Here is an 11,303-nt window from a genome sequence, read left to right on the forward strand (position 1 = left end):
TCTTCTGCTCTGTGGAGTAAAAGTTAAACATCTTGTCTAATCACAGCTTAGTGCTGACCTCAAATCAGGTGTCAGTCTTGGTGAAGCACAGACTGTTTCTGGCTGCCATTATCCTAGAGGACAGTTCTCACAAGTTCCATAAATAGGCACAGTCTCCATACGAGCTTTCTTCTTCGCGGACACTGAACTATATAGCACTTACTATTTTTAGCTTTCTCAATATTGCAAAATTACAAAAATTCCGCATCAGATGTTAGCCTCTTGAATACTGCATTCTGTTTAGGCTTATTGGCCTCTGGGGTCTCTTGTGATATTCCCCATTGCCTCCCTTGTCATCGTGAACTCCATGAAGGAATTCAGATAAGAACACAATGTGAAAGACAGGATTTATTAAGGAATAGAGTGGAACACCCTCAGGGGATAAGAGTGGACAAAGGCCAAAGAGTCCATTGTGACAATAACATTTTTAGGGATGCTTTATACTAATTTGTAAGATTTATTTTGGTTTATGTGTCTAAACATTTTGGCTGCATGTATGTGTGTTTGACACATGCCTGCTTGGTACCAGCAGAGGCCACAGGCAGCATCAGATCCCCTGGAGCCTGAGTTAAATGCAGTTATAACCAACATCTGGGTTCTGGGAACTAAATCCAAGTAAGTCCTCCACAAGAATAGGGGCTGCTCTTAATTACTGAAGAATCTCTCTGGCTCTGCCTTATAACTGTTTTTCCAAGTCTCTCAAGCAGACAGCTAAGTGCTATTTTCTTCTCCAAGTGATTGACAGGCCCATTTATATTAACTCTTAAGAGAGTGAACAACTGTGTGTGTTTGTTCCTCACTAGAAGCCCACCAGCTTGATGATAATCATATGAATCATATTCTGTATAGTAGGAATTAGAATATTGAGTCTTCATCCAGAGCCAGATCCCATTCTTTTAACCAGTAGCCAAAGTTTCAAGGTATCAGTTCCTAGTTTTATTAATTGGTGATTGGGAAATGGAAGCCTTCCAACTTTAGCCTGACAGCAAGGGAGCCAGCATAGGACCAAACTAGGCCCTCTGAATGTGGGTGACAGTTGTATGGCTGGGGCAGACTGTGGGGCCACTGGCAGTGAGACCAGGATTTATCTCTACTGCTTGTACTGGCTTTTTGGAACCCATTCTTTCTGGAGGGATACCTTGCTCAGCCTAGATATAATGGGGAGAGCCTTGGTCCTACCTCAAAGCAACGTGCTAGACTTTGTTGACTCCCCATGGGAAACCTTGCCATCTCTGAGGAGTGGATGAGGGTGAGATGGGGGATGGGACGGAGAGGGAAAAGGTGGAGGAAGCAGGAGGAGGGGAGAGAATGAGAAATGGATTTGGCAGATATAGATTAGAAAAGATAGTTTAAAACAAAAACGTTGAAACTCCTTTAGGGTAGAACAATGACATTTTGTACCTTTCATATTCCATGTTTATTAAAAGCATAGTACATGGTAGATAGTCTATAAAAGTAATTTTAAATAATAAATGTGAAAGTCAAGTTCAAAAGAGGGGGGGGTCAAGTCTTAATATCATTCAATCCTCCTAATATCTGACGAGCTCCATAACAAGCCTAGTGCCCATGGGATCATTTCCTGAAAATCGGTGCAACCACCTCTTAGGTCACACAGAAAGCAGGCATGAAATGCTTCTATAAAGAGAATGACAACAAAGGTTTATGAGGAATACAGTTTGTATCCAACTCTATCTTTGCATTGTGAAGGCAGCCATGGATAATTCATAAACAAATACAAGGGACTATCATCTTAATAAAACTTTATTTAAAGAAGCAATGTCCACCAAACTTGGCTACAGACTTGTAGTTTGCAGATCCCACATAAGAAAGATGCCTGTTTTTGGAAATATTAATTGGGTTGCTTGACCCCAATGTACACTAAGTGATGGTATGGTTACAATGTATCTTCCTACACTAAGTGATGCATGGTTACACTGTATCTTCCTACACTAAGTGATGCTATTGTTACACTGTATCTTTGTAAACTAAGTGATGCTATTGTTACAATGTATCTTTCTAAACTAAGTGGTGCAATGGTTACACTGTATCTTCCTACACTAAGCGATGCTATTGTTACAATGTATCTTCCCATTGTGAGTTGATTGCAACTTCTATAGAACATTTTTTTTCTAGTCTTTGCTAGATCCTTTGAACCTGGGCAATGTTTGAATAAAAACTGAAGCTGAGGATGACCATAAGACTTCTTACAGCCAAGCTATACTTGAACCCAGACTTTATTGGTCAGATATGAACAGTGAGAAGTTGAGAAATGCAATAACTTATTGTAAAAGTTCCCTGAAAACTAATGAGAATTGATGGGCATGTTGACAGTTCTTACCTAAATATGTGGGCTAGCAGGTTTAAAACAGAGACATTCTTCAAATCATAGTCGTCAGATTGTTCCTCCCAAAGATCGATACTATCCTCAGCAAGAACTGTATTGTTTCTTGGGCCCAGTATAAAATTTAAAGGCTGAGTTCTCTAATGAAAGGTGTGTGGGAGTTGGGGGAAGCTTGGTGCCCCACGTCGGCCATCTGAGCTCTCAGGGAGCAGATAAAAGATCAGAGGCTTAAGATCACCCTCAGCTATACAGAAAAGCTTGAAGCCATCTTGAGCTCGATGAGATCCTGTCTTAATTAAAAAATAAAAAAGCAAAACAAACAAAACTTCTAACAAAATGTTTAGTCTCCTTTCTATACTCTCTCTACACCTGTATGGTCTTCATTCCCTTTGCTATTCTACTTCATATTGCACACATTAAGGAGATGCCCATAATAAAAGGGCACAATTCACAGGCATCCTAGTGAAATCCATCACATGATGTATAATCTGTACTCTTGACAATCCCAACATCAGTATCAGAGCTGCCCCAACCATCCATTATTCCCAGGGTAGGAGGCCTGAGCTCAAGATCTCCTCCAAGGCAGAGAAATCTGTCTGTGAGTTCACAGGGTAAGCTCTGTTGTCCTCAGAATTCACACAGAAAACAGAAATCTAATGATAAGATAATTAAGAAATTCATGATGCTGATCACGGAGCAGTGAATGTCTTGAAAGTGGAATCCTTCTTGGAGAGGCTCTGCCTTCCTGTCAGTCTGGTCCCTTCCTGGATGGGGGAAGCCTAGAAACCCTTCCAGATGTGTGGGAAGGGTGAGAGCCTCGGGTTTGACTGGAACAGAGGAATGGCTATGCCCAGTTTTTCTTTCTGACTTGTATCAACTGGCACCTCTCTGCATGTCCAGGTTCTATTTTTTCCCAGTTCTTTTCCACTGAAAAGAAATTACATCAGACTTGTGCAAAAAAATTACAGAAATATTGGTCTTCAGTAAGACAATCCTAAGCTGTGGATTCTCTAAATTTTTACAGGTTAAGGAAAAATTAACGAAAGTGCTTGAACATTGAGTCTTCCATACGCAACATTCATTGCCATTTTAAAGGTAGTGCAGGCAATTTTTAAAGTTAACCATCCATTATTTCTTCTGTACTAATACCGTGAAGGCCATATGGAGTGAGGAAAGTTCTCTGACTAAACGTCCATTCTGCTTCTTAAATGTGTTAGTTTTATAGGGGTCAGCCAAATGCCAACTTCCACGAGCCTTCGTTCCATAGCTGTAAAATGGCTTTGGTGCTATCTCCTTCACATTGTTGCAAGGGATGGGAGAAAATTTTCCAACATGATCGCTAAGCTTTGAAATCTATGAGATAATAGGGAAAACGAGCTGTAAACAAATATTTCAGTATTGGAGAGCAAATACTGAGAGCCCCAGGAACAAGAAGGACTCATGTATGGGTTTTGAGAACAGTAACAGCGGCATTGTCCGAGCTTCTCATCTGGGATGGAGACATTTGTGAGTGTTATTTCCTAGCTCTCCTGGGTCTGCTGACTCCGAAAGTGAACTCTTCTATGGTGGGAGACAAGACTGGCATAATTTAAATGTCCAGCTAGTCAATGGTGTGGGAATTTGCAATGTTTCCATTATCTGTGAAATACCAGCAAGCAAAGCTGGTGACGCACCTGCCCACAATCCTGAGATCAGGAAATGCGAGTCATTTCTGGGTATTGCCTTTCAGCCAGCGTTAGTTACATGCTATCTGCTCAACTGGGATGAGGAAGCATTCCCATAAAACCAACATTCGTCTGCAAATTTTCCAGTTGAAGGAAAGACTGACCCTGAACACTGCCATCTCCATTGTGGATGATGATGGGACATTAGTGAGTCACATGACCCGGGTCAGCTTGAAATTGTTTTATTATGACATTGAAACATAGTAAGGAAGCGGTGCTATTTTCATATCCCCAAGGAAGGCAGGTTGCTGGGTAGCTGTGCTCTCGTGCTGAAAAGTCAGCCTCAAAAGAAGAAAACATTACAGGATCTGAGCTCTGAGAACAAATAGGCAACAAGACCCTCTCATTCCGGACTCCCAAAGGGAAGTGCTTGCTGTAAAAATGAGTCTGCAATGACCAGTAATTTTAAATGATTAAATCTATCAACTTTGTCTGATGAGCTTGATGAGGTTATACTGAATTTATAACGTAAGATCCCTTCTCGTTTTGTTTGTTTGTTTGGTGGTGCTGGGGACCACACTCAGGAGTCACACATGCTGGGCAAGTTGTCCTACCACCAGGCTGTATCTCCAGCCCTGAATTTTATTTATCTAAGTATTCTTAGCGGGTTTGTGTATAAAGATATAGAAATCTGCTGAGTGCCATAATGTTCTAGCAGAGTACTGGAATCTCATTTACATTGAGAAGATTGAAAAGGATAACACTTGTCAATTATTTAGTGGCTCACGGGACCCCCCGTATATTTGAATATGCCAATAGAAAAAACACCTTGTTTTATGGTGTGTTCTAGATGTTTGCCTTTTATTTCCCCTAGGAATGGTTTGAAAGACCTCGGATTGCTTAGATAATAGACCAGCCACTGAATTTAAAATATATGTGTCAAGGTGATATTTATAATTACCAGAAATTCATTTCTAAGGCTTAACTATCTGTAATGGTCACCAAATCAAACTGTTATGTCCTCGGTAGTTCCAGACACTACATAACTACTCTATTGTAGTTATGGAGACCAAAAGACTAAAAGTAGGGGTTTTTTTTGAAGACTCTTGAGGACCAGTGGGGAAACTCTTCTCTTACCTCATCCAGTTCTGGCACTATCTGTGTCGTTTGGCTAGTTTGAATATCTGTATAGTTTGGCTTCATCTTCAAAGTCAGTGATGCAGCAACTTTACCCTCTCTCTGATAAAAACCCTGACAATAACCTTAGATAACTCAGACATTGTCTAGAAAAGTTCCTCCCCACATGGGACCCATAGCTTAACCACATCTACAAAAGCTCGCTCCCATTGAAGGCAGCAAACAGCCAGGTTCCAGGGATTAGAAAAGATTCACCTTTTGGAGATAGCACTCCTTTTTCCCTCCGTAATTGCTCATGCTGTTTTATTCCACATGTCTCCTGCCCTCAGCCCTGTGCTCTCCCAAGTCAATGAGGATAACCCTCTCACCCCTATTACCCCGTTATGGAGTCAGGGATCCCCTTGAATGGCTTGATTAGGAGGAGGGTGTCTATACTTTAAATGTTCCCACTACTCCTACCGTGCCCACACATTGCAAAGGACCCCTCCAAAAGGCTGGCATTGTCTCCCACTTTTGTTACTCTCCTAAGAAAAAAAACTCTTTTGCTCATTAAATTGGACAAAAGCATTCAGAGCTTGTATGGGACAATTTGGGCATATGAACCTACTTCTTCGGTGGGTATTGTATGAGATCTGAATACAGATCAGGTAGTCCTCATGAACACTGCTTAGCAGGCACATCCAGAAAACAGTGGCTCATGAAGTTTAAATTTTAGTCAGAGACAGATAACAAACAGTAAACATAATAAATAAGGAAATTACATGCTGCCCTAGAAATTAATAAGTTGTGTAGAACAAATCTAAAAGGAATATTTGGGAAGAATAAATATGAAATGTGAGGAGAAGCTTTCAGAGAGATTGCCCAATTAGTAACCGGTGAAGAACAATCTCATTTCGCCGCACCACAATGCTGCAATTAATACAGATTATAAAGCCATTACAGATTAATGGGAATGTATGATAGCTTTTAAATTGCAATCATGTTTGTAGCATACATATTCGGAATTGCTTGGGAGTTTACATTCATAGGTAATTTTCTAAAACAATCCAACAAATTTGTTTTTAATTTTGGATTTTGACCTGCCTTTATGTCTCTCCATTGTTAAGCGTAGAAAGCATAAATGTTGTGTACTGAGAGCTGTGTGGGGTACATCATTGAGCCTGGTCTGCATTTCAGCCAAGCATTGAGCTGTAGGTGGGTTCTCAAAGCCCTAAAATGATAATAGTGTTTTTAAAGGTCAGTAAACTTGAGTATTCACCTCAGAAACAATTTATCTACACTACTTGCTTTCCCAAAAAGTTTTAAATTAAATTCTTAATTGCATTTATGGGGGGCACCTGGTACCCATGCCAAGGAGAATATGGGATGTCAGAGAACACTTTGTAGGCATCAGTTCTCTCCTTCCGCCACATAGGAAGGAAGTATTAAACTCGGGTCAAGTGGTTCCACAGGTGGGGCAGGGGCATCACGTGGACCCTCAGGAGCTGTTTTCTAACGTTGTTATGTCACGACTATTCCCAAGAACACCAACGTTTAGCCATAATGGAGCACCAAAGATGAACCAAAACAAGTCTAAATCTGGCATGAAGAACGAACCAGTTTGGGGCTGGTACTGGAGCACATTGAGGGTACTCACAGCAACACCAGGAAGTCCACGCCCGAGTAAAAGAGGGATCCCCAAAACTACCTCCCTAGAGCTCCTGTTCTGACTGACCTAAGACAACTCAGCCAAAGAGCCACCCACGCCGGCTACTGCTCACTGCTGCTGTAACCTCGGAAAGGAGACCCTTCATGAGCTCCTCCTTCCAGGACAATCGCTGTACCCCACCCCACAAAGTGTGGCTAAAAGGAAAACACTTACTTAAGCTGATAATGTGCTGCTTATATGTGGTAGACTCTATTCTGTGCCCTGCTGCACCTATGGGTGGCATCTGGCATTTTATTTTAATTTTTAAGATTTCAAGAGGTGTAATAACTATCATTTCCTTTAATACTCTAAGCTCCTCCACCAACTGTCAAGGTCTATTAGCACTGTGCTTTTATTGGGTCAAGCTACAGTACTAAACATTATGCTTCTAAATCACAGTGTTCCCACATCAAGTATTTATTTACATTGCTGACCTATGATTATACCCTGCCTATGATTAAATACGCCTCCTTTAAACCTCTTCCAAGTTACAAGTTTTTTTCATTTATCCCAGCTAGAACCTCTTCCTCAGATCTCTCTCTCTCTCTCTCTCTCTCTCTCTCTCTCTCTCTCTCTCTCTCTCTCTCTCTCTCTCTCTCTCTCTCTCTGATATGCTGCCCACCAGTCCCTTAAGAAGGGATAAAGCAGATCAGCATTTTGAGTGACATCTCACTGCTGTCCCAGGGAGCGAGTCTTCTTGCTGTCCCTGAGTTCTGGCTTCCCTGGTGTCTCCAAAGCTCTCCAGAATTTATTTTGCTGAGAGGAAGACTTAGGAGGAGTAGCCCTTCACAAACTTTGCCCCTTTAATTGTCTATATCAGAACAACCCTGGCTTTATACTCTTATTTCCCCGCAGCCAAATATTTGCCGCAACAGCCAATGTACTTCCTTCTGAGCAATATTTTCACCGGCTGAATAACTGAGTCTCTGTTTCCACTATAACCCTACTGAATTTTGTCAGTACTGGTCCAGACTGCTGCCTATATGGAGATAGAAGGGTGTCTTTGAGAAGACTGGATCTCCTTTCTTAGGGAGTTGGGGTCTAGGGACTCTATGGCCCTGAGCGTGTGGCTTCCAGGTTCTTGCCTCATGTATTAGAAGGAAATTCACAGGCCACAGAGAGTGAGCGTTAAAAAGAAGTTTATCATAGCAAAAGATGGAGGTGGGGGACACAGAGCTTCTGAACAGCTAGAAGGGGTTCCAGAGAAAAATAGAGTACCCCTCTTCTTTAGTTTTTCACTCCTATTAACTAGTCTAGCAGGAATGGCTGCTCTGTGATGGCAATATAGCTGGTTTAGCATCAGGTCCCCAAAGCAAGCATCCTGGATTCTGCAGGAGGTGGGGGGATAGAACTCTGTTTTGGAAGTGATAATGCTCTTCTGACAAAGCCAGTGTTGAGCTTCCACGGAAGCCTGCTGTATTTTTTCTCAGTCCTACAACACATTACAACTCTATGCCTTACGTGAAAGTACCAGAACAGACGGCTCTCCTGAGGAGCGTCTTCCTGTCTACATGATTGACAGGATCCATTTGGATCTATAGGGAAGGGACAACCACGTGTCTTTGTTCTTTACCAGAAAGCCTCCTTTATTGGAATGCCCCATCTTCTGGCTTTTCTGAGCCACAGTGGAAGGATTGTCTTGAACTACACATTAAATCGGAGACGTCCAGACAGTGACCTGCTGGCTGTGAGACTCACACGTGTTTATTTTGAGTGATGTCATACCCAGCCAGTGGGCTGCAGGCAGGACACCTCTATTTCAAATCTTCCTGGTAGTTCAGATAATCCTGCCTCCACCTCAGAGCAGACAGACAATTCCGGTCCCTTCCCACTTCCCCTCCCACCCGCCCACCTTTAGTTTTTAAACCAAAACTTATTTAATAAAAAAGATTACAGAGAAAAACAAGAATAAAAAATCACAAAAATAACCTCTATAAAAATGGTCAGACTTTACCAAGAGAAAATAGCTCCTGCTTAATGGACCCCAACAAAGCCCTGCTACCCCACTTTCTCCCTTTTTTGTGTGTTCTGTAGCTATTATTTCAAATGATATATTTGATTTTAAAACTTTAAGAAGTCAAAATCAGCCAGACTGTGGTGGTGCTCGCCTTTAATCCCAGCACTCAGGAGGTAGAGGCAGGAGGATCTCTGTGAGTTCAAGGCCAACCTGGTCTATAAGAGCTAGTTCCAGGACAGGCTCCAAAGAAACCCTGTCTCGAAAAACCAAAAAAAAAAAAAAAAAAAAAAAAAAAAAAAAGGCAAATCACAGTGCTATCTCCTTTTAAGGAAGGACAATGGCAGTCAGTTCTTCTCTTCCTTAAAATCTGTATTTAGAGTCGAGAGGGTGGCTCAGTTATTACAGGGCTTGCCCTATAAACACAAAGACCTGATTTTGGATTCACAGCACCCATGTAGTGGCACCAGGCGCTTGCAATCCTGGCGGTGGCAATAGTATCCCTGGTCTTTGGGGCAGTTAATATTGCTGAATCTGTGAGCTCTAAGTTCAGTGAGTAAGCCCCGTCATGATAAAGAAGGCAATAGCCACAGAGAAAGACACCTGACATTGACCTCTGACCTTCACATACTTATAGGTACCTCCTACACCCATGTATGTGCAAACATGCGCACAGGCATACAACACACACACACACACAAAGTATGTTGTAGAACAGAGCAGGTGATACTAGAAGCGAATTTCGAGGGAGGGACCCATCCTCAACTACCTTAAGCCTGCTAATCTGTAACTAGCTGCTAATAACTCCACTTTATCTTGAACTTTCTGCTTATTTCATGTGTGGTTAGTGATCCCTCAGATACATACACTCTAGAGAGCCACCTGTCAAAATTTTCCCCATCAATGCCACAGACGGGAGAATTAACCCTGTACTCTCTCTCCCTTTTCTTATCATGAATCAGTAAGAAGTTGCCAGAGTTTGCCTGCAAAGTTTTGGGTTGTTTTTTTTCCCTAAGCTTAGGACAAGTACACAGTACCAGAAACAAACAGAAACCCTCCCAGTGACACTTCTAATCCTGTGTCTCACATGGTGTCAAGCTGTGACTAAGGTAAGCAGATAGAAAATGATAGCCTAGGATACAGGTCTTTATTATAGGGTCTCGGCAATCACACCCTCGGGTGCCAAATACACTCTGCTATTAGAAACAGCAGGGCCAGAAAGCCCAAGTGAAATCACCAGGGAGGAGAAACAGGTATTGCTTGGGGCTTTTCTGCTCTGCCCTTTATGGCACAGTAGAAGCCACTGGACTGCAAACCCTTTCACCAACATCAACAAAGACCTCGGTCGACCTCCTGTACTTTATACAGGGTGAGAGAGTAGCAGTTCTCAACATGGTCCTGCACCTCACGGGACTCCTCCACACACGTCCTCTTCCAGCAGAGCTTCAGCGGGAAGGACAGATAGATGGCTGCGTGTCCACTTGGCCATCCCCGTGTTCTTTCCCCACCCACCCACCCACCGGGAGAAACTCGGGATCCGCTAAACCTGCTGGCTTTGCTTGCTGCCATAGCAACAGTGCTTGGGCCCCAGCCTAATCATCTGGCAGGTGTAGAGTCAATGCTTGACCAAATGGTGGCTGCCACAGATGCTCTTTGCAGCTGATCTACTGAGGACGAGAAACTGAAACGGGTCAAACAGTTTTCAGGGTAGGAGAACCCCAAAGTGAACAGTTTTTCCTTAGCTAAAACCCAGGCGTGCCCCTGGCCCTATTTGACTTCTGTCCATTCAAATGACCAGAGTCACCAAGGATGTTTAGGCCAAAATGCCTTTGTTCTGAACTGGCCAGGGACCAGGGATGCCAGGAGAAAGGGCTGTATTTTTGCTATTTCTCTCCCCTCTAAACGAGCACACATACATCCTTCTAAGAAGGGGCATCTAGACACCCCAGAATTGTGTCAACTGGACTGTTAGGCTCCTCCTCCAGCCCATGCCTCACTCCAGCATCCACTTTAAGCCCTATAAAAATGAAGCCAGACTGGAAGCTTGATGATAGCCCATTTTCTGAAACCATTCCTGCTATACAGGCCTCTGCTTCCTATCTCTTAAGCACTAATCTCTGAACCTACAATAACTTACTTTCTAAAACTCACTCTCCCCAGTTGTCTGCAAAATTCATTCTCCAGCTCAGGGGACCAAGGACCCAGAAGCCACTGACTTGAGGGGCTCTGGTGGCCACTGCCTTGTGCATCACTTCAGATCTCCAACATATAAGCACCTTAGGTAAGGAAGCTTCTGTTGCTCCAGGATACAAAACTTTGCTTTACCCAGATAGCTACAAAGCTGAGAGGAAGGCCGACCCTAGCCCACAGGCAGCGTGAGTCAGAGCTGGCATTCATCAGAGCCACCCCAGCTCCTGGCTCCTGTGAGGTTCTCCTGATGAGCAAGAAGCCCCCCTTCTGCCAAATGACACAGTGTCCGTT

Source organism: Alexandromys fortis, unplaced genomic scaffold (genome assembly GCF_014885135.2).
Source record: "Alexandromys fortis isolate MF-2015 unplaced genomic scaffold, M_Fortis_MF-2015_v1.1 scaffold_50, whole genome shotgun sequence".
NCBI classification, from domain to species: Eukaryota; Metazoa; Chordata; class Mammalia; order Rodentia; family Cricetidae; genus Alexandromys; species Alexandromys fortis.